The sequence below is a fragment of the Lepidochelys olivacea genome, assembly GCF_965140295.1.
Source record: "Lepidochelys olivacea isolate rLepOli2 genome assembly, chromosome: 9".
NCBI classification, from domain to species: Eukaryota; Metazoa; Chordata; order Testudines; family Cheloniidae; genus Lepidochelys; species Lepidochelys olivacea.
Window position 1 is genome coordinate 19,783,264 of NC_140419.1, and position 21,665 is coordinate 19,804,928.

Consider the following 21,665-nt stretch of genomic DNA (forward strand, 5'->3'; position numbering starts at 1 on the left):
CAGCACCAGACCACATCTTCCAGAAACCATTTCTGGGAATTTAAACTGCTTTTAGTGTTATGTTAGACCCCAAAACACAATTGTAAGATATTGGTCAGTACGACACTGGGAATGAAATAATATTTTTCTTTATTAAAAAAATAAAAAAAAAGTTGTAAATTACAGTTATACCCAAACAGTTATTCTGTAGCGATGATATGCCACTATGGAAAGAATATGGCTCCCCATTTGTTTCTTATTAATGGTGAGTATCCCCAGAATATCTACATACCCATAAGTATAGTTCAAATTATTTGCATTGGATTTCTGGGAGTGGCATGTGGCAAAATCCCTCGTTTAATACCGGATATCAATTCTAAATCCAGAGAAAAATCTCCAGATTCAACCTCTCTCTACCTGAAACATATTTAGAGACTATATAAAAAGAAGGGTTTTTTTTCTCTTTGTCTTATAATATGTTTCAGGTGCAAAGCTATTCTCAACACTGCTTGTTAGAATAGTGAGAGGATGGCAATTACCACTATTATTTGTACTGTAGTAGTACCTAGAGGTGCCAATTAAGGATCAAGGCCCCAGTGTGCAAGGTACTATATAAACAAGTATTAATGAAAAGACAGTCCCTTACCCAGAGAACTCATATTTCTAGGATTATGACAAGCCACAACAAGTAGATGACACAGACAAAAGCAAGGATGAAATAACAGTGAAATAAATGTTAAACATAAAAATCTTCACTCTCATCTTGATATCATAATACAGCCCTGCCACTCACCGACCTGGCAAAAGATTGTGCATCCTGTGACCCCATGCAACCTTCTCTGTACATAACCCATTTACTGGGACTTGCAAGTTGCTTGGAAACTTCAGAATCAGGCAAATTGGTTGAAAGTACAGCAAAGAACAGAATTATCAGACACACAGATGAACACGATTTGTTGGGGAAGAGTCAGGATAGTTTTTGTAAAGGGAAATCCTACCTCACCAATAGACTAGAAATCTTTGAGGGGATAAACAAGCGTGATCCAGTGGATATAATGTGTAGATTTTCAGAAAGTCTTTGACAAGGTCCCCCACCAAAGGCTCTTAAGCAAATTAAACTGTCATGGGGTAAAGGGAAGGTCTTCTCATGGATCAGTAACTGGTTAAAAGATAGGAAACAAAGGGTAGAAATAAATGGTCAGTTTTCAGAATGGAAAGGATAAATAGTGGTGGCCCCCATGAGTCTGTACTGGGACTAGCCCTATTCAACATATTCATAAATGATCTGGAAAAAGGGGTAAACAGTGAGGTGGCAAAATTTGCAGATGATACAAAACTACTCAAGATAGTTGAGTCCAAAGCAGACTGTGAAGAGTTACACTGGGATCTCACAAAACTGGCTGCCTGGGCAACTAAATGCAGATTAAATTCAGTGTTGATAAATGCAAAGTAGTGCACATTGGAAAACATAATCCCAATTACACATATAAAACGATGGAGTCTAAATTAGCTGTTGCCACTCAAAAAACATCTTGGAGTCATTGTGAATAGTTCTCTGAAAACATCCATTCAATGTGTAGCAGCAATCCAAAAAGCTAAAAGAACGTTGGGAACCATTAGGAAAGGGATAGAATCATAGAATATCAGGACTGGAAGGTCATCTAGTCAGGGACTAGGTCATCTAGTCTAACCCCCTGCTCAAAGCAGGACCAATCCCCAATTTTTACCCCAGATCCCTAAATGGCCCCCTCAAGGATTGAACTCACAACCCTGGGTTTAGCAGGCCACTGCTCAAACCACTGAGCTATCCCTCCCCCCAAAGATAGTAAGACAGAAAATATCATATTGTCTCAGTATAAATCCATGGTACATCCACATCTTGAATACTGTGTGCAGATGTGGTTGCCCCATCTCAAAAGAGATATATTGGAATTTTAATAAGATTGGGACTTTTCAGCTTGGAGAAGAGATGACTAATGGGGAAATGATAGAAATCTATAAAATCATGACTGGTGTGGAGAAAGTAAATAAGGAAGTTTTATTTACTCCTTCTCATAACACATGAGCTAGGGGTCACCAAATGAAATTAATAGGCAGCAGGTTTAAAACAATCAAAGGAAGTATTTCTTCACACAGCACAGTTTACTTGTGGAACTTTTGCTAGAGGATGTCAGGAAGGCCATGAGTATAACAGTGTTCAAAAAAGAACTAGAGAAATTCATGGAAGATAGGTCCATCAATGGCTATTAGCCAGGGCAGGGATGGTGTCACTAGTTTCTGTTTGCCAGAATCTGGGAATGGGTGACAGGGGTTGGATTACTTGATGATTACCTGTTCTGCTCATTTACCCTGGGACACCTGGCATTGGCCACTGTCAGAAGACAAGATACTGGGCTAGATGGACTTTTGGTCTGACTCCGTATGGCCGTTCTTAAGTTACTTGCTCTTTTAAATGGACTGAGAACTGAGATACTGAGAGATTAAAACCCAGATTTTTAAACATATTTAGGTGCTGCTCTGCTCAGTTTTGCAGCACCTAACTAATTTAGAATATAATCTTGCAATCCCAACCAGATTTACGAAGTAAAACATTGGTGAACTCAGGTAGAGGATAGGTATTGACTTAATCAGTTTTGACATGCAAATTTGACCAGGGAACTGTCATTTTCTCCTCAATGCTAATTATATAACATGAGAGAGTGAAAATGTGTGTTATCATTTTCCCTTTTCAGAAGCTTTCTAAAGCAAATATGCAAAATAAGTGTTACACGAGAAAGCTGTCACAACACAGCAAATACTTTTTATTTAAAAAAGTAGCCTACTGCCTCTAAATCACACAGCAACTTACTCCGGGGGCATTCTGTGTCACTGCGCATGTGCAGAATTCACACCCCCACAGATTCCTTTGCTTCCTTGCAGAAAAATGACTTCTGACTGGGAAGGGAAGGGAAGCTGCAAGAGTACTTATATGCCCATCTTTCTGGAAATGGTCAGTAGCCAATATAAATTGTGAGTTTGATTCCCTCACTTGCTCTTCAGTTGCCTGTGTTGTAACACTGAGCATATAAATTCATATATTTGTTAACTAATAAGTAGAAATTAAGCGTCAAACCTAGCTACATTACTATTACACAAGAGGGTCTGGGGATTTTCTCCAATGCTCCCCACTCTTATTTTCCACCCATTGCATTGTAATTTAAATAGATTACGAAAATAATTGAAACCAGAGTGATTGTATTGCGTTATTCTGACAAAATATGCAGAATTTTGCAGAATTTAAAAATATTGTGTGCAGAATTTTAAATTTTTGGCAGGAGTAAGAGTAATATTACTAGGAGTAAGAGTAATATTGTTGCATCTGGAAGTACTGCCAGCTAACAAATGTTGATTACCCTAGTGGCTACAACTGTTTTTTGCTGAAGTCTGTTAAAAATCACAAAGACACACACACACACAAATAAAAATGTGATAATACATTACAATCAAAAGTATTTGGAGATCACCTAAACATAATTCAAATAAAAAATAAAGAAAAACTTTTCAAGGCCCAACAGATGTTTATGAAGTTTTTATCATCTATTTTAATAATTGCTAAGTGAAATTACATGTCTGCTTTCTTGTTAAATGAAAACTACTGCTTAACATAAGACTGTTACCATTAAATTTTAACTTTGAAAGGTGCAATTTAGCCAGTCAGATATATTCTTGCTTTGCACCCATAAGAAAAAAATAACCTCTCCTTACAGGCTAGATATAATAACCCTTAGTACAATAAAATTTGACTCCTTACTAAATTACAGTATCTTCTAGGATTGCAAGAAGAAATTTTCAATACTGCTCAAACTAGAGAAAAATCACTTTTCTTCATGTTTTGACCCACACAAAGAAATTCTGTTCTCATTTTATTGACTGACTTCTACTTCAGTTTCAATAGAACTAGAGACCAAAATTCTCTAGTTATCTCAAAGGATAGTTACAGCATAAGGCAGTATTAATGTACACTTCCCCACATAGTCTTGGCAGTATGCTTCAACGCAGATCTCAAGGGATGATTTCCAGGTAATATACTGTCCATGCCTTTGTCTGTAGCCTCAAATTCTTGGTCTTTTGCTTCTACTTTAAAGAGCAAATTAAAGTCAACAGGAAGTAGCAAATTTAAAATTCATGAAAGGACTACATATATAACCCCCACACCCTATAATCAGTAACCTATGGAACTCACTTCCTTTATATATCACTGAGGCCAAGATTTTAGTAGAATTTAAGGAATACTAGACTTCTATAGAGATAGAGAATATCCTGAGTTATACTTGATAGGATAAAAATAGTAAGTGATGTCTCAAAACATAAGATAGCCACTAACTGGCCAGGTTAGGAATAAGCTTTGCACAAAGGCAAGTTATCCCCAACAGACTATTACTGGGCTTCTACTTTCCTCTGAATTTTGTTATGAAAATCTATTTCTATGCCTAAGTCACAAATATTTTGAGTTTTGCTATTATTCATTGCAAAAGCACCAGGTTCACTGCAAAAGTGACATTTTCCCTTACATTCAGATTTGCAAATATTAATTAAATTGATTTTTAAAATGTAAATACTTGCAAACTGTTACTTTCACACAGTCTTCAGAGTTTGTGATGCAAACAACTTTGCAAAGCAGCTCTGATTCACTCTGAGTATAGGAGAGAATGTAAAATAGAACTAATTCTGAGGCAGAGTTTTCCTTTTCATGGAAATAAATGAGTAATGTACACCTTTTAAAAAAACTATTCAACAATAAATACTAACATTGCTAGTATAATGTCATTTAAAAGTTCTGCAGTGTATTTGCAGATCCAAGGTTCCATTTTGTTTCAGAAAAAAACAGAGTTGCGCTGCCTCATGGAGAACTTGGGGACGTACAATTCCTCAGGGAGGTACAGTTGTTTCTTGACTGGCCAGGTACGTAGGCAGACATTGCTCTTTAGGATACTGAAATCTGCTTCAGGCCAGCCAGCTGCTTTTAATGCCAGTTCAGGGAGGACAGCAACCAGAAGGACTCCAGTTGGTACAGACTTCTTTGTGGGTTATCCAAGGGGAAAGGAGGCTCCTTGTACACCCTCTCTTTACTGCCATGAACCCATGCAAAGACCTGTCAAATGCCCTAAAGGATATAATTACATCATTTAAAAGAAATGTATGCTATTAACATAACTTGCTTGACTGATTCACTCTTATCACACATTTATAGCAACATTACATTATTGAATACACTGTGAGAAGAACACTTGACTTGTTCCCCAATATAAAACATGATCTTAATCATTTCAGCAATATATGTGCTGCCTGTAAAGTCATGGGCATTCTTCCCCAAATCTCCTACAATCATAGGTCCTGGAACTAGGGATAGTGGGGATGCTCTCAGCACCCGTACTATAAAAATTGTTCCAGCACCCCTGCCTACAATTGTGTGTGTGTATATACACACAAGTTCTATAAGAAGCTGAGGTTTAGAGAACATTACTGTTGTATGTTTCAGCGCTCAAAGGTCAGGAAAGGGCAAAGCTGAGGATGACCTTAATCTTCCAAAGCATTCCCCGGATACACTGACTTGTTTTGTCACCTTCACTCATTCAGAATGCCTCCTCTTCTGGGTTCAGTTGACTTGGTCAACTTGGTAGAGGACACCAAGACCTCAGGTTCTGAATCTCAGAACAAAAAGTGTCTGCACCTCTGTTCCTCCTCTGATTCTCTCCTCCATCAAATGATCTACCCAGCTGTCACTTCAAAGATGTCATGAGCCCCTTACGCCTGAACACTTTCTCCTAACACCATCAGCATCTTTAGAACTCCACAGGTGCTGTTCAATCAGGGGGTCAAGAGGAAAGGAATTATCCACATAGCTCCATTTTTTAATCCCCTCTTCTCTCAACTTCACTTTTCTTTTCATTTTTAATGCTTGGTTGCTTCTTTTTTCCTGTGCTGACCATGAGAGAGAAGAGAAAGTGTGGCTCCACCAAAATGCATTCAACTCTAGATGAGAGCACAGACAGGCACCTCTTTAGGATAAGACACTTCACTTAAAATTCATTGTTCAGAATAAAGATCTCTTACTAAATATTTCATAAGCGTATTTATGCCTTAATGTTATAAAATTTAAAAAAAGCAGAGGATGAACTCTACTACCTGGATTTCACAGTGTATCTAAGGGTGCAATATTGTTTTTGAAACCATTTACCAAGTTAACCCCATTATTTGTCATTACACAACTATACCCTCTGTAGGTCGTTACTGGCAAAATACTGAGTAGAGCATAAAAGAATAGGATGGGATTGTCATAGGGAAAGTTAGGTTTTTGTTTTTTCCTTAATAGGCAAATCTACTTCCAATTTTGTAAAATTAAAAAAGTGTAATCTCAACAGCATAATAAAATGTTTTGTTTTTGATAGATTGGTTAAGTAGTATTGAAACTGTTATGACTAAGAATAGCTATTTAAAAAAAAAACATATCCGTATTTTGAAATAAAAGTTAGACAACACCAGGCCGGGATTTTTTTCCAAAACTGACAAAGTGCACAGTTTTTACCCAAAGCAAATATCAACCTCGGTAACACACACACACACACACACACACAAAAATAAGAAACCAAACCAGCGTAAACAGTTTCTTTTTTTCCATCTGAGTACTTGCGGGGGGCAGGAAGGTGGGGAGACAGAGAGAGAGAGAGAGAGAGAGAGAACAGAAAAGGAAACTTCACTGACTTTTGTACATTTGTCTAGTTCATAGGCACTTAGTGACGTTTTGGCCATACTGCAAATCCCTCACTATATGTATTGTAAACTTTTTACAAAACACTGTGTAGTAAAAAAAGTTGAACTGCTAGATTTCCAGATTGTTTCTTTATTATAGTTTTAGAAAACTTAAACATAAACATCGTTAGTATTATCCCTTTGTAAAGCAAAATTGTACCTCCCTGTTGCTCATCCCCAAACTGCAATGATATTTATTGACTATCCATAAGCAGTTGCATGAAGAGAAAACTCTTGACCTACTGGTAGTTTAATTGCCATTGACATACACAGAAACTGAAATTTGAAAGTAGTTATCTTTTAAAAGCCTTACTACTTTTGTAATTTTTGCTTTTCTTAGCACACATAATGTAGGTCATCAGTTACCATTTTTACAGGTCCCGAATTGGGCTTCATCTTATCAAATTTCACTAGTTAAGCATAATTCCGCCTTACTATTGCAGTACTTAGCACTTATATAGTGCTTAGATCTTCAAAGCACTATACAGACGTTAGGTACTTCAAAGGAAGTTCAGTAGGAAAGACTCAGAATGCTACAGGAAGGTCACTCAGTAGGTACTACTCTTCCATTTAAATTAATGTCAATTAATGCTTCAGTGTGTTGTTGGATTTTGGAGGAGACAAAACCAAGGTCTTACACACTTGTGGTCTTCAAAATACAGTGACATTCTTGATTTTGCAAGTAGAGATTTTAGTCCAGTTACTAATCTACATTCCCTATGCAATTCTCATTTGGCACAGTATTCAGAACTTCCTGTCCTAATCCGTTGCTGGAAGGCACCTACCACATTTCACCCTGGTGGTGCCTGGCTGTATCTCTCTTGTGTGTGAAGCATTTCCCAATACTGGCAAAGAGTTGCACTTCAATGAGCAACACCATTAAACAAACAGGCTCCACTCCACTTTCTGAATGGATACATGGTAGAAAACAGGCACCAGTACACTGCAATTATATAGTGCAGGGATTCCTGATAATGTCCCAATTCTCACTCAAGTAAACTTCCCACTTACAGCGGTGTCTGATTTGTTTGAATATGAAATAGAAGATAAGTCCCATAATTTTGTTAAATAGTACAGAATTGCTTGGGTTGGGTTGAGCTGAAACTTATGGAATACTGAAGTATTTTACAAAATTATAGGCCCAATGTGGCATTTCTGATTTAGACAAACCAGTTAAAATTACTGGGAATTCCCTGCCTGAGGAAGATTAGAGCCGTTATTAAGAATCACATTCTATAAATGTAAGATATTAGTTATTTAAATAGCCATTCATATTACATTAGACTAGTGCACTACATTAATGTGATGTGTCTTAAATATAGAAGAGTGAGCGCCAGTTCTTAAGCCTAGCAGCAGCTGCTGCTCAAAGCATTCGCTTATGGCTGCAATAGCTCCTCTGCCTGCTTGTTCCCAGCCTTGTTCCAGCCCTGCTCCTGCCTTAGACCCAGCCTTGCCTCATCCCTGGTAACCAGACTCTGATCCTTGTCTCTGACTTTGGCTCTGACCCTTGGTTCCTATTCCTGGCTACTGACTCCTGCTCCAACCCACTCATCATGACTCCTGCTCTAATCACTTGTCAGAACTGGTCATGTCCCAGTCTCTGACAGTTTAAGCAGCCTATTCCAGTCTCTCTCTGATGGAGATAGTGGGAAACCTATACATCTTGGGAGTCCAGTTTGCCACCTTGCAGGAGCGGCTCCTTTGGGTCACCGAGAAATCTTCCAGTTTGGGCGAGTTCCATGTATTGCATTCATCAGTTCTCATTGGCATCCCCAGGCTCATCATGCACAACCCATGCATCCACTGGTGGTCAGGAACAGTAAGCTTTGACTCCTGTTTTGTAGACACTCCTGTTTCCCAAGAACTGATCTGTGATCAGCAACCTTTTGAGGTTTGTTTGCTCCTCCAAACAATTCAGAGACATGGAGGGAGGATCAAAAGGTTACCCTGACAATCCCCACAACATTCCCAGTGGCTCTAGGGATTCTTATTAAATATAAGCACTATGCTGATGTATTTGATAAAAAGAAAGCCAACACCCTACTACCCCACTGACCTCCAGCAGAGGTTTCCTTTTGGGTGCGTTTACTCCATTTCCAAACCTGAACTACAAGTACTCCAGACCCTTCTCAAGGAAAACCTGCAAAAGGGGTTCTTTTACTCCTCTAATCCCGAGACGGGGCCCCAATCTTCTTCACGATGGAGAAAGATGGCTCCCTTTGGCCTTTGTTTGAATTACGGAACTCTGAACAAGATTACAATCTGAAACCGCTTATTAACAAGCTGTTTGAAAGATTCCACTCTGCCAAGATCTTCACAAAGCTGACCTCTGAGGAGCTTATAACCTGGTGAAGATCTGTGAAGATGACGAATGGAAGACTGCCTTTTGTACATACTTAAGTACAAGTATGTAGTCATGCTGTTTGGGTTCCATAATGCCTCAGCAACCTTCCAGCATTTCATAAGTGACATCGTTAGGGACATGCTGGATCAATTTGTTGTCATTTACCTGGTTAATATCCTAATTTTCTCCTAAATTCAGGATTTCCATCATCAGCATTACCACCACTATCTTGGAGGGACGCCACCAAAACCCCCCTCTTCTCAAAGCTCAAGAAATGTGAGTTTGATAAGGACACAGTGGATTTCCTAGGATAGATCATCTCACCCAAGGGACTCACCAAGGACCCATGTAAGGTGATGGCAATAGTCAGCTGGGCCACATCCAATGTCAAATACAGGGTGCAGTGATTCCCAGGGTCCACCAGCTTCTACAGGTGATTTATTAAAGGATTCTCTAGCCTGGTTGCAAACATATCAGTGCTCCTGCAAAAGGGGGCCTGGTTTGCTTTGATCATAGAGGTTCAGTTGGCCTTTGAACAAATGACGGAGGCATTCACCTCAGCACCGATCCTGACTCACCCAGACCCCACCAAACCACTTATGATTGAAGCAGATGCCTCAAATTTTGCCATTGGTGCATATTTATCTCAATATGTGAGCCCCTCTGCAACCAACTCCACTTCACTCTCAGAAGCTAACCATGTCAGAATAAAACTATATTTTTGGGACAAGGAGTTACTGGCTGTCAAGGTGGCTTTTGAGGAGTAATACCATCTCCTAGGAGTCTGATTGTTGGTCCAAGTCCTAAAGAAACACAAAAACCTGGAGAACCTATTGACTGCCAGAGGCCTTAACAAATGCCAGATCCATTGGACACTCTTCTCTCGCTTCAAATTTGTGGTAACATATTACTCAGGGACTAGAAAAGTGAATGCAGATGACCTATTGCATAAAGATGAATATCTCAAATCTGGCAAAGAGCCAACTGTACTGTGCTCTAGTTATCCATCTTTGTCAGTAGAATGATCAAGATCAGTCTGATGTCCTCCATCCACTCCCTGCTCCCCGGTGACCCATTCTCAACCCAGATCCCCCCAGTCCCTGAACTATGGAGGTACCTGACCTGACTGAGTTACAATTATGGAACAGCCTTCTCTATCTCAAGGGTTGTATTTATGTTCTGGAGGGACATCCCAGGCTCCAGATATTGAAACTATGCCATGATTTGCCACTTGTGGGACATTTTAGCCAGTTCAAAGATATATGGTCTCAAGGAACTTCTGGTGGTCATGCCTACAGGCTTACATTAAGAATTACATAAGATCCTGTAACCTCTGCACCCTTAACAAGAACCCACAATCAAACCCCCTAGGTCTCCTCGAGTCTCTGCCCACACCTCAGCAGTCTTGGTCTGACAGAGTACAGGGTGTGAACAGGTGAGTCTGCACTTTGATCACTCAGATGTTAATTAGTTCCCCTTGATAAAGCTGATGGGGATAATTAGACAATCAGGCTGGCTGGTCTGATAAAGAGGCAGGGAGGAAGCATCAATGGTTGCAGGGGGAGGGGATGGATGGATGGAGACGGAGACGGAGACGGAGACGGAGACTAGGGCTAGTTGAGCTCAGTAACACGAAGGCCTGAAGGGAGGAGAACTCTGTTCCCCTGAGGTCCTGGGGAGAAGGCCAAAGTGCTGTTGGCACTGGCAATAGACTGTTGCACAGGGATTGTTGTAGAAATGGTGGAGGGAACTTAAAATAAAATATGGTGAAGGCACAACCACTGGATTCCCTGCAGTTTCTGTGGGGAGAAGGTGGGAGAGGAGCCACACCTTGTAACAGTCTACTATATCATCAATGGACTTCATTGGAGAACTGCCATGATTCCAGGTAATCCTGGTTGCCGTTGACCTCCTAACAAAGATGGCACACTTCATTCCATGCCATACTGTTCCTACTGCAAAGGAGATGGCTCAGCTCATCCTGAAAATGTCTTCCAGGATCACAAATTACTAACAGGTGATGTATCGGATGTGGACCCCAGTTCATCTCCTGATTCTGGCAGGGATTTCTCAGACTCCTTGGCATCAAGTACTTTGCCTTATCCACCTATCACCCACAGACTAGTGGGCAAACAGAGAGAGTTAATAAAATCTTGGAGCAAACTCTTTGCTGCTTTCCGGGTTTCTATCCAGATGACTGCTCCCCACCACTGTGATATGCTGAATTTGTGTATAACAATGCAATCTATGCCCCGACCCAACATAGCCCATTCTTTGCAAGCTATGGCTTTCACTGCCCCACTTCCACGCAGACGTACCCATCAGTTGCCTAGTACCAGCCACCATGGATTTAGCCACAGTAAACCAGGAGCTCAATGTACACTTGTAGTCTGCCAAAAAAGCCTATCAGTACCACGCAGACCAAGATCATCATGCTGCTCCCAATTTGGCTTCAGGGGACAAGGTATGTCTCTCTGCCCACAACCTTAAATCAAGCCACACATCTAACAAACTAGACTACCAATACCTGGGCCTCTGCAAGATTACAGAATGGGGTAAACCAAATGGCCTTCAGGTTACAGCTTCCAGAACTCTTGAAGATCCACATCGTTTTTCACATCTCACGTTAAAGCCCAACACTGAGAAGATGTATCTAAACTGCTCCAACCCACCACTGCCACCCATAACTGTCCGCAGACAGGAGAAGTACTTGGTCTACCAAATCCTCGACCCTCTGGGTATTAGGGGAATGCTTTAATTCCTGGTGGACTGGGAAGGCTAAGTGTCTCCTGATAAGTGTCTCAGGAACGGCTAAAGAATATTAGAAAGTGGCTTGTTGCTGTCTCTACTGGTACCTTGCCTCACTGCAGGTAATCTTGCTCTGATTTCCAGCTCTGATTACTGATTCCAGTTCTGACTGTTGGCTCTGAGTCTTGATTTCTGATTCCTACTCTGACTTTGGCCCTGGCATTTAGCCCCCTAACTCCTGCTGTAACCACTAGACCCAATGTCTGTCTCTGACACAGTCCTGTGCAGTGGAGATGACCAAGCTGGCATCCCCTCTGTACAGAAGGGAGTGAGCTGTTGACAAAACATTTGTCACTTAGAACTGCTTGGCTCTAGAATTTGTTCCCACTCCCCTCTTATTCCAAATAGCCCAGGTTTGTTGTGTGCAAAGGGCCTATGGGGAAGAACTGAAGGTATGAATATGATGGTGTGGGTATAATTTTCCCAGTTTTAATTATTTTACTTGTTAAATTAATTTTGTGATGGGAGGGGCTTTGTTATGCCCCTGGGTGAATTATTCCTTTGCTTTCATTTAAAGTACATATTTGTTTGGGCTCCTAGAGCTGTGGATGGTGGTCTGATTCTCCATTCCATTACTCTATTTTTACCTAAGTGTAACTCTATTGTTTTTAATGGAGTTAAACTGGAAAAAAAACTGTTGTAACAGAATGGGCAATCAGGCCCAAAGTCTGTTTTGTATTTAAATTGAAATAAACAATTAATGGAATTGAAGGACACTCCTGCTTCTTAAGACCACAAGAGAAATTCATTTTGCAGATTTTTTTTCCCAGGTACAACCCTGCAGGTGTTAATATGCAGCAACCAGTATTCTGCACTGATTGCAATCCAAATGCATTCTATGTGATATTATGCAGCAACTAGGAACTTAACTTGTGCTACTAATGCACTTGTGAGGGAGCGGGGGACCCTCATTTTCCTTGCAGTACTAGATAAGTAGCTATGGATTTCCTTAATTTGACTTCGTTTCAAACGTAAAGTTTAAAGGATAAATAAGATTGCCTAACAAGAACATTTCCCTGCACACAGTCTGTCTAAGCATGCTAAAGATATATTTTACCTTAATTTAAATGGAGAATACTTGATTTGCAATCCATTTTCAGTGTGTGCTTAAAGCTATTTGGGCCCTATATGCCTTAATATAACTTTAGGTAAATTGCTTTTTTGTATGGTAGCCAGGTGCCCCTTATTAAAAAGAAAAACTAGCCCACAACTCAGCCAATGAGAATGCAAGAATGGCTTGGAATAGGAAACAGATTTCCACTGAAACTGCATTTTAACATTGTTGAACACCTGCTGGTCCCTCAAAATAAATGACTGGCAGAGACTGTATTAGAGAAGTTGTGCACACCATATTGAATAATAATAACTGCAATTTCATAGTGATTTCACAGTGAGCATTCAACATGTACCACCCAAGGAAACGATTATAACACAATCTGTAATTGCTGTTACTGTCCCCTACTTTGAATTTTGTTGCTCTTGATGCTACTATCGCATATTAGAAAAAGGTTTAAGTGAATGTTCCAACCTCTTCTTCCACTTTTGTTGCACCTCAATCAGGTTGACACATAGTCGGATTGGGATATAACCAATGATTGAGATTTGACCAACAATTAAGTAGATGGATCTCAGATAAGTGTAGAGAGGATTAAGACAGTATGATAAATATAATCAATTAGTAACATTGATATAACACGATACAATTACTGTATTTTTGTTGTGGCAAAAATATTTTAAAAATGTGATTAGAAAATGAATATAGAAAAAAACTTAAGAATTATGCAGGTGTCCATGGAAAGCAGAGAAGACTGTACTATGAATTTTAAGGGATCCTACTGCTCAAATATCAGACATTGATCGGAAAGAGGTGTCAATGTAAAGGACATGGAAAGATTGGTCTCAGGATATTAGAGTCAAGGAGGGTGAGATAATATCTTTTATTGGACCATCTTCTGTTGGTGAGAGAGACAAGCCTTTGAGCTATACAGAAGAGCCCAAAAGCCTGTCTGTTTCACCAACAGAGGTTGGTCCAGTAATGGAAAGAAGGGTCATAGAATCCCAGTGAGGAAGACAGTGGTCATGCAATTACTTATCTCCCATTTATAGTCTTTTCATGAGGACAAGACATATATCCTGCAGATAATGAGAATGAAAAGAGAAATACTTTATACAGTAGCTGAACTTTTGGGTTTTCCCTGATTTTAGTCTAACAACAAAGATCATAAGAAAACAATTAAGTGTCATTCAAAGGAATCTTTAGTAAAAAATATTAATGAGGCAATGTTGCTGCTGTAACCGGGCTACGAACAGGATTTTTTGAAATGACAGAACATGCTTCATTGGGTATAAAATAGTGCGCAGTTGTGAAGAGAAGATAAGGTAGAGCTAGATTTGGAACAGATTTGAATTGGGCTGCACTTTCATTTCAGTACCGTGAAACCAAAACATTTAGACTCAAATGAAAGATTAATTGTATAAAACAATTATTTTCAATACTGAAGGATGACATTCTAAGTCTAAATATTTATATAGTAAGTTTTAATAACCACATTTCCAGAAGGGACGGAGGTAAAGTTATTTACATTCTGTACGTCTATTACAGTGGTGGCCCACTCTTTTTTGTTCCGGGGTAGGTCTGATGTACACTAGTTTCATATACATGACACCAGACTGCCATTTCTGGTGCATTACTGTTTCAAACCAATTCATCCCCACTTTCCCTGATTTCTTTCTATTGATCTTTCTACAGTATATTACTTTTTAGCTGAATTAGTTTGAGCTGCTGTTTAGAGTTCCAGTGTGACCCACTTTGAATCCTGTAAGTAAATGGAAGCAAATCCTGTTAAGTAAATGCAGAGCACAGCAAGACCATACTCTATGACAATGCTGATTTACTATTGCATGTGTTTGCTCTGTACTGAAAGACAGCAAAATATTTTTAAAAAATGAAATTGAATCATGATCTTAAATAGTATGCTAACTTTTCAAAGTATTGCAACCCAAACATAAAATAAAAAGAGCATACTTTTCAGGTACAGAAAAACAAACGTATATAACATTTGTATACTGGGTCCAAATGCTGCATTCAGAAGCAATGTACATTTCTGCAGTAGAAAAACTGCATTATTACATTTTCCACATATAATTTTAAAAGGAGAAGTGTCTGGGCTACTTATATTATGGCTGGGTAAATTTAGATTGCTGAGAGCATCAACAAGGAATTATTTTTTTCATATTACATGGAGATATGGAAAGAAATGAAGAAAGCTTCATGTTATTAATTTTAACTCTGAACACTTATAAGTTAACTAAATAAGATGGCATAAAATACAAGTATCATTACATGACTTGCCTTGGATGTACACAATTAGCAGAGTTGCAAGGTCATATTGAATTATGCACTGCCTTTATGCACATTGAAGCTTTAGGAGCAAATAATATAGTAAATTGTTTTGAAATGTATGCGTCACCATGACTTTATCATACTGTATCATCACCTCATTCTAAGGACCAATCAGTTGATCTAACAGAATTGGAGATACTATTAGTATACAAAAGGTGAAAAGCTTGAACTGGATTTTTCATTTCAAGAATGCTAATAAACTTCTGAGTAGCACAGTACACAAGTCAGTGACCATGGCAGCATAGTAATTGGGCTTGCGCTGATATGCCTATAGGCCTAAACAATGTACAGGGATCGGCAACTTTGTTCTTATCTATGACAGCTCCGATACTGACTTCCCTGATACCGCTGGGCAAAAATCACTTAACCACCCTTTCTTTTTCCTCATCTGCAAGACACAGGTAAGTCTTAAAAGATATTTGTGAAAATTAATTACTGTTTTAAAGAGTTTGAGAAGAAAGCTGTTATATGGCCAGTTAGGTCAACTGAGTCCAGAGTGCATTGTGGGAGATGTAGTCCTCCAGTGAGTCTGGCCCATAGGAGATTTTGTGGGCCTGAATGAAAATTCCCAGAAGGCAATACACTAGAGAAATGCAATCATTGATCTGCCTCAAAAAGAAGCCTTTTGTGGCATCTCACCAAAATGAAACTAAGTCCTTTGATTTGAGGAATGTCACAATGTTTTGATCAAAATATAGAAATGAAACTGACATTTCCAAATTTAAGATTTTTTGGAATTTCAACTTTTTATACCATTTCAGGATGAAAAAAACAAAATGCTGTAATATTGGAATCACCTGTGCAATGGAGATTTCAAATTTTGCTGGTTTGTAGTGGTATGATGGGTATTATTGAAGGAAGTTTAGATTCTTGCTAGTTAGACCCCTATATGCTGGTATTACTCTGCATGTGCTCTATGTATCCAAATGTATGACTTATTGGTTAGAAAGCCTGCTAAGGAAAAGAAGTATTTTAATTAAACTAGCAAACATAAGTTAGTCTAGTTGTCCTGTGTTATTATTCCAAAAGAATTCTGTATAAATTTTGTCAGTAGTAATGTGTGCATATGGGATCCACAGTTGCCAACTTTCACGCAGTAAATAAGCACCGTGACTTCCACAATAAGCCAAAAATCAAGATAATCCCATTTCAAAACAAGGCCAAAACAAGCGAATCTCTGAGAACCCGAACTCTCTATGTGACTAGATTCCACCCGCGTGCAGACTGGGACTATGGTGCTCCCGTGACTCTCCCACCTTGCCCCTGCTTGCCACTTGCTACTGCTTGCAGGGAGCCAATAAAAAAAAAGAAGCAACAAGCAACAAGCCAAAAAACTAAGCAACAAGCAACTCACAAGGCAATTAAGCCAAAAACAAGCCCAATTTCTGGGTTTTTTTTTCATGGGTTTGGCATGTCTGATGGGATCATGTATTTGTTATATAATATGCTGATGACTGGAGCACACGCTCTCTCTCTATTTGTGCACTACTGTGTTTTCATTTTAATAAGACAATGTCTCCCTAAGCAATGATTAGTACGTGTAATTTTCCAATGCAAACTTTCCTATTGGAAGAGAATTACTGAACAGCGCTCTCCTTTATACTACTTATTTTTCTCTCTTTCTGAGCTTCTTGAATAGTCTCCAGGGCTTTCTCTTGTCTTGAGCAACATCAGCAGTGGATCAAACAAACACGAAGATTCTCAGAAGAAAGTTATCTAAGTCATATATCTCCTAAATTCAGATACCCATCCAAATAAACTTCAGGAAAGCAGGTAACTTGACCCACCAAGTATTCACCTAACCAAAACTTGGTTCAGTACCTTTATTAATAATCTAATTTTGAATGACGGGGCCTAGATAAAATGTTGTCTCATTTTTCAGATCCATTGTTTTAACACAAACAAATATACACTCTGTAGAAGGGAAAAAAACCAACATCCCTCAGGACCTAGCAACAATTTTTTGCTGGAGGGAAGTGATATCCTGGCTACACTGAAGTCAATAGAGCCAGGATTTCACCCATTGTTTCCTAATGATGACAAAAACTTTCTCTACATGCAAAACTTTACTCCATGTAAAGCAACTGACACATGCCCTATTCTATGTTATGGATCTCATATTATCTACATCTGGTCTGGAGGTGCTAGATGGCAAATATGGCACTAATGACTCATTCTCATGGCGATATGAAAGTTGTTGCATGCAATCAAAAGTGGTCAAATAATACAAGATGTCAGCAATCTCAATCTCAGCACCTTAAACAGACAAGCCATAACTCCAGCTCTCTGTGTCTCCCAATACTAGATTTTATGAGATGTTCTACCATTCTTCACAAGGGGCTAATGATAGTTTTAGATGGAATTACAAAGACTTAAGATTTGGAGTTGAGACAAAGTTTTAGGGCTTACGTGCTGAGCTCCTGCAGCTCCAGATAAAAACTGGAGTTCTGCATGCCCAGCACCTCTGATAACCCCTGTCCCCTAGGTTTTTGCAGTGAGACCAAAATTTCATATCAACCTGAAAACTGCGAAATTGCTTGTAATGTCCTATGTTTATCATCTCACACCATTTGCTATCATGATTTTCCTTCACAAAATACTAATTTGAAATGTTTGTGCTAGACAAGGAATTTAGTTAACACAGTGGTTCTCAACCTTTCCAGATGTTTGATTTGTTTGGCATACCGCAAGGTTCACCTACTTAAAAACTACTCGCTTGCAAAATCAGACACAAAAATACAAGTGTCATAGCACACTATTACTGAAAAACTGCTTATTTTCTTATTTTTACCATCTAATTATAAAATAAATCTATTGGAATATAAATATTGTCCTTACATTTCAGTGTATAGTACATAGAATAGTGTAAACTATTATCTGTATGAAATTTTAGTTTGTATTGATTTCGCTAATGCTTTTTATGTAGCCTGTTGTAAAACTAGGCAGATATTTAAATTTTTTGATGTACCCCCTGGAAGACCTCTGTGTACCTCAGAGGTACGTGTACCCCTGGTTGAGAACCACTGAGTTAGCATATTTAGCTATTTGATTCCAGTGATATGTCAAGTTTGCTGTTCCAATGAAAGTTCTACTCCCCAGCATGAAATAATCAAGATGAAAGGCACTATAAAAACAGCTCAACCAGTTAAAAACTAAAGTGCGGTACAAAGATGCCAAATGCTCACTCTATACAAACACGCCAGACTAAGCCAGCTATAACTAGGCAGGCAGAAAAGAGCCAATAAACTGAAATCAGGTGTGAGACCTGCACTTTTCTATAGAAGTTCCCATGGTGTTTTAGCTTTATCATCATGTTAAATCTATTGTACTTAAAATAGGATAAAAAGGGGTCATCGAATCAATAAGAAAATCAAGTGCATTGGGGAATCCAGCCAAAGATAAGAACTCTCCCTCACTTTCTCTTGGTATCTATTAAATTTTAAAAAAAGGATGTATGACTCATCACAATAGTCTGAGGCATCTTTATACACTAGCTTGCTCCAATCTCATCTGTCATTCTGTAAAAAGAACTGCACTGCTTCCTTTCAAATTGATGGAAATATCACAAAGCCAAGCTGAAACTTTTTGCTTCATTCAAACAACATGACTGTAAAATCCTGAAATTAAAGCTTCAGACCAAATGCTATTATCTCTGGGGGAGCCATAGGGCTATACTGGAGACAGGCAAGAGTAGTCAAAATGGACAGAGGTTGAGAAAGCAGCTAAAATGGCCAGGGAAGATTCTTGGAAAGAACTGGAAAGAGACAGAGTATTTGGAAGGCTCTTGGTAGCACCAGAAAAGCTTTCCATTCAGAACTGAAGTCAAGCTTAAAGACTTTTGGTCTGAAGCTGGATTTAAAAGTAAAGGCTTATTGTCAGATCTTGAAAGCATGACTTTCTAGGTCCTAAAAACAATTCCATTTAGGTAAGTTCCTTTGAACCAGTTCAGAGTATGAGGTTTGTCCATCATATTGTTTTGTTTCACTTCTCATTTGCATTTCTTGTAAAGAAATGACAGGCATACATGCAAGAATGGGAATCGTCCCAAATTGTCTTCCCCACTGTGCAAGCTGCAGGACTGGTTTCTGCAGCCCACATCTAGCACGAACCATGTAACTTTAGCAGATTTCTGCTACCCATCCCATCAAAGAGCCTGTGCCTCTGACTCAGCCCCTACACCCTGTGACTAACTCCAGTGGGTACCCACTATCAGGTGACTCTGGCCTGCAAATACCACTAGAAGCTTCCTGAAGGGATCTTCCTCATCAGAGAAAGGGGGACCACAGAGTCCTTAAGGCTCTCTGAAATTCAAATCTCTGCTACGCATCAGGCAGAGGGGGGAATTCAACCTGTCTTCCCCATCCCAGGTGAGTGCCCTAACCACCGGGCTAAGAGTTATATAGTAGTCACTACCACCGCCACGTCTTCACCCAGGCATCTTGTAAATGGCACCTAATTCCCCTTGTGTATTTAGCCTGGACCACCGCCTTCTCTGCCAGGATGATGGTGGGCGGATTTTGGCAAATTTGTGTCAAATTCACAAATAGTTTCAGGTTGATCATAACTGCATTTTTGGCCACTAAACAATTAAATTAAATAGCTAGACAAACCTTAAGCTAGACAAAGCCTGCGTGCATTAACTCCATGCCAAACTTGAAATTGAAGCCTTCACTCAGCTACTTGGTCTGTGTGTTAGTTAAACCACCACTGGAGCTGAGGGCCAAACTAGCTATTTTGACACTAAAGAAAAACCTATTTGAATTCAATTTATGGCCCTACACCCCTTTCTTGAAATAGAGTTAAAGTGTTAGCTGCTAATGCCTTATTGCCATCAAAGGCATCTTGGGTCACATTTTCAGCTGGATGACACAGCTGAGCATACCTCTAAAATTATGCATGAAAATATCCAGTGTTTGTGTTTTTATGTTTCACTCATGTGTTTGTATTGGTCACTCATATGGACATGTGAGCAAACTTCAAATATTTCCATGCATAAAGTAAGAGTGCACAACTTTAAGGCTTCACCTATGCAAGCTTAACTTTGAAATTCTGGCTCCTGCTGTCTTCACAAACTAGTCTAATTCTACACAATGCTAGATGAAGCTACACTTTCCACATAGGGTTAGTGGTTTCTCCAAAACAAAACACAATTATTTCATAACTATTACTTTTTTCCCCATTACACAAGTCATTGTTTCACGATTTAACAACTATTTAATAATAAAATGTGCCCACAAAAGTTAGTTCACACTTTTCACATTTTTCATTTTAAAACACTTTGAAACAAGAGGAATAAATATACATTTGCAAAGGCAGCCGATATATTCTAACTATTTAAAGATCTGAGAGTGAATAAGTAATTAATAAATTTGACTTCTATACAACTGCGTTCTGTGGTCAAACCTTGACAACTCTGAATCATTGAGTGAAATAAAATCTGTGCACTATGCATAATTATCTTATAGAGCTGACTAAGAAAATTAAAATTCCTTTTTTTAAAAAGAAAAAATTAACCCTGCATGTAATGATATTCACCGAGTTTTCACTTACAGTCACTGCACAGGATGGTTCCAGATACAGTTAGAGACCTGGAGTAAAATACTGGCCCTGTTGCACTCAATGGAAGTTTTGTCATTGACTTCAAGGGGGCCAGGATTTCACCATTCTTTGTTTGTTATAAAAGCTTCACATATGATAGAGTTGAGTCAAATTCTCCATATGAAAAAGTCCTATAGGATTTAATAAAGAATAGAATTTTTATGAATTTGTAAACCAATCTATATAATTTATACCAATATATATAAAGCAGATTTAAGATGGATTTGATGCTTTGGTGGTTTTTGTTTTCATCTTATTCTAACTAGCTACTTTTGTTCTCATAGGACTTTGTGCTGCAATAGAACATATTATACCCAGTTACCTCACAAAGAACTTACTTGTGTGTGTTTTGTCCTCTTGTCAAAGTATTTTTCCCTCTGGAATCACCCACAAGTATAAATTAAATAGAACTACAACAAGACAGTGCTCTGTGGGGAGCTCATTCCCTGTCTCCTCTGAGTCTGAGAGTCTGACACTGACAGGGAAAGAAGTAACCCATAAAAGGAACTCTCATGTTTCTAAAATCATTTTCTCCTCTTGGTATAGCTCTCCAAAGCTCACATCTCAAAGAAATTACATTTAGAATGAGATAATGACACAGTGATCATGCTATGAACATTATCTCCTTGTGTTAGGAGCTTCTGGAGGCTTCCATGCTAGGAGCAGTTTGAATTTCGTTGGCAACTTTGTGGAACATTTTTTAAAGTAACAATTTCTTTGGGAACTCAGCATGTGACCAAGCAA

The 21,665-nt window shown here is 38.9% G+C and overlaps 1 long non-coding RNA gene across 4 annotated transcripts in view; it reads right to left on the reverse strand.

Moving 5' to 3' along the window:
• The window catches only part of LOC311525751, a 280,572-nt gene that overhangs the window by 35,580 nt on the left and 223,327 nt on the right, over positions 1–21,665 (reverse strand). The window lies entirely within an intron of this gene.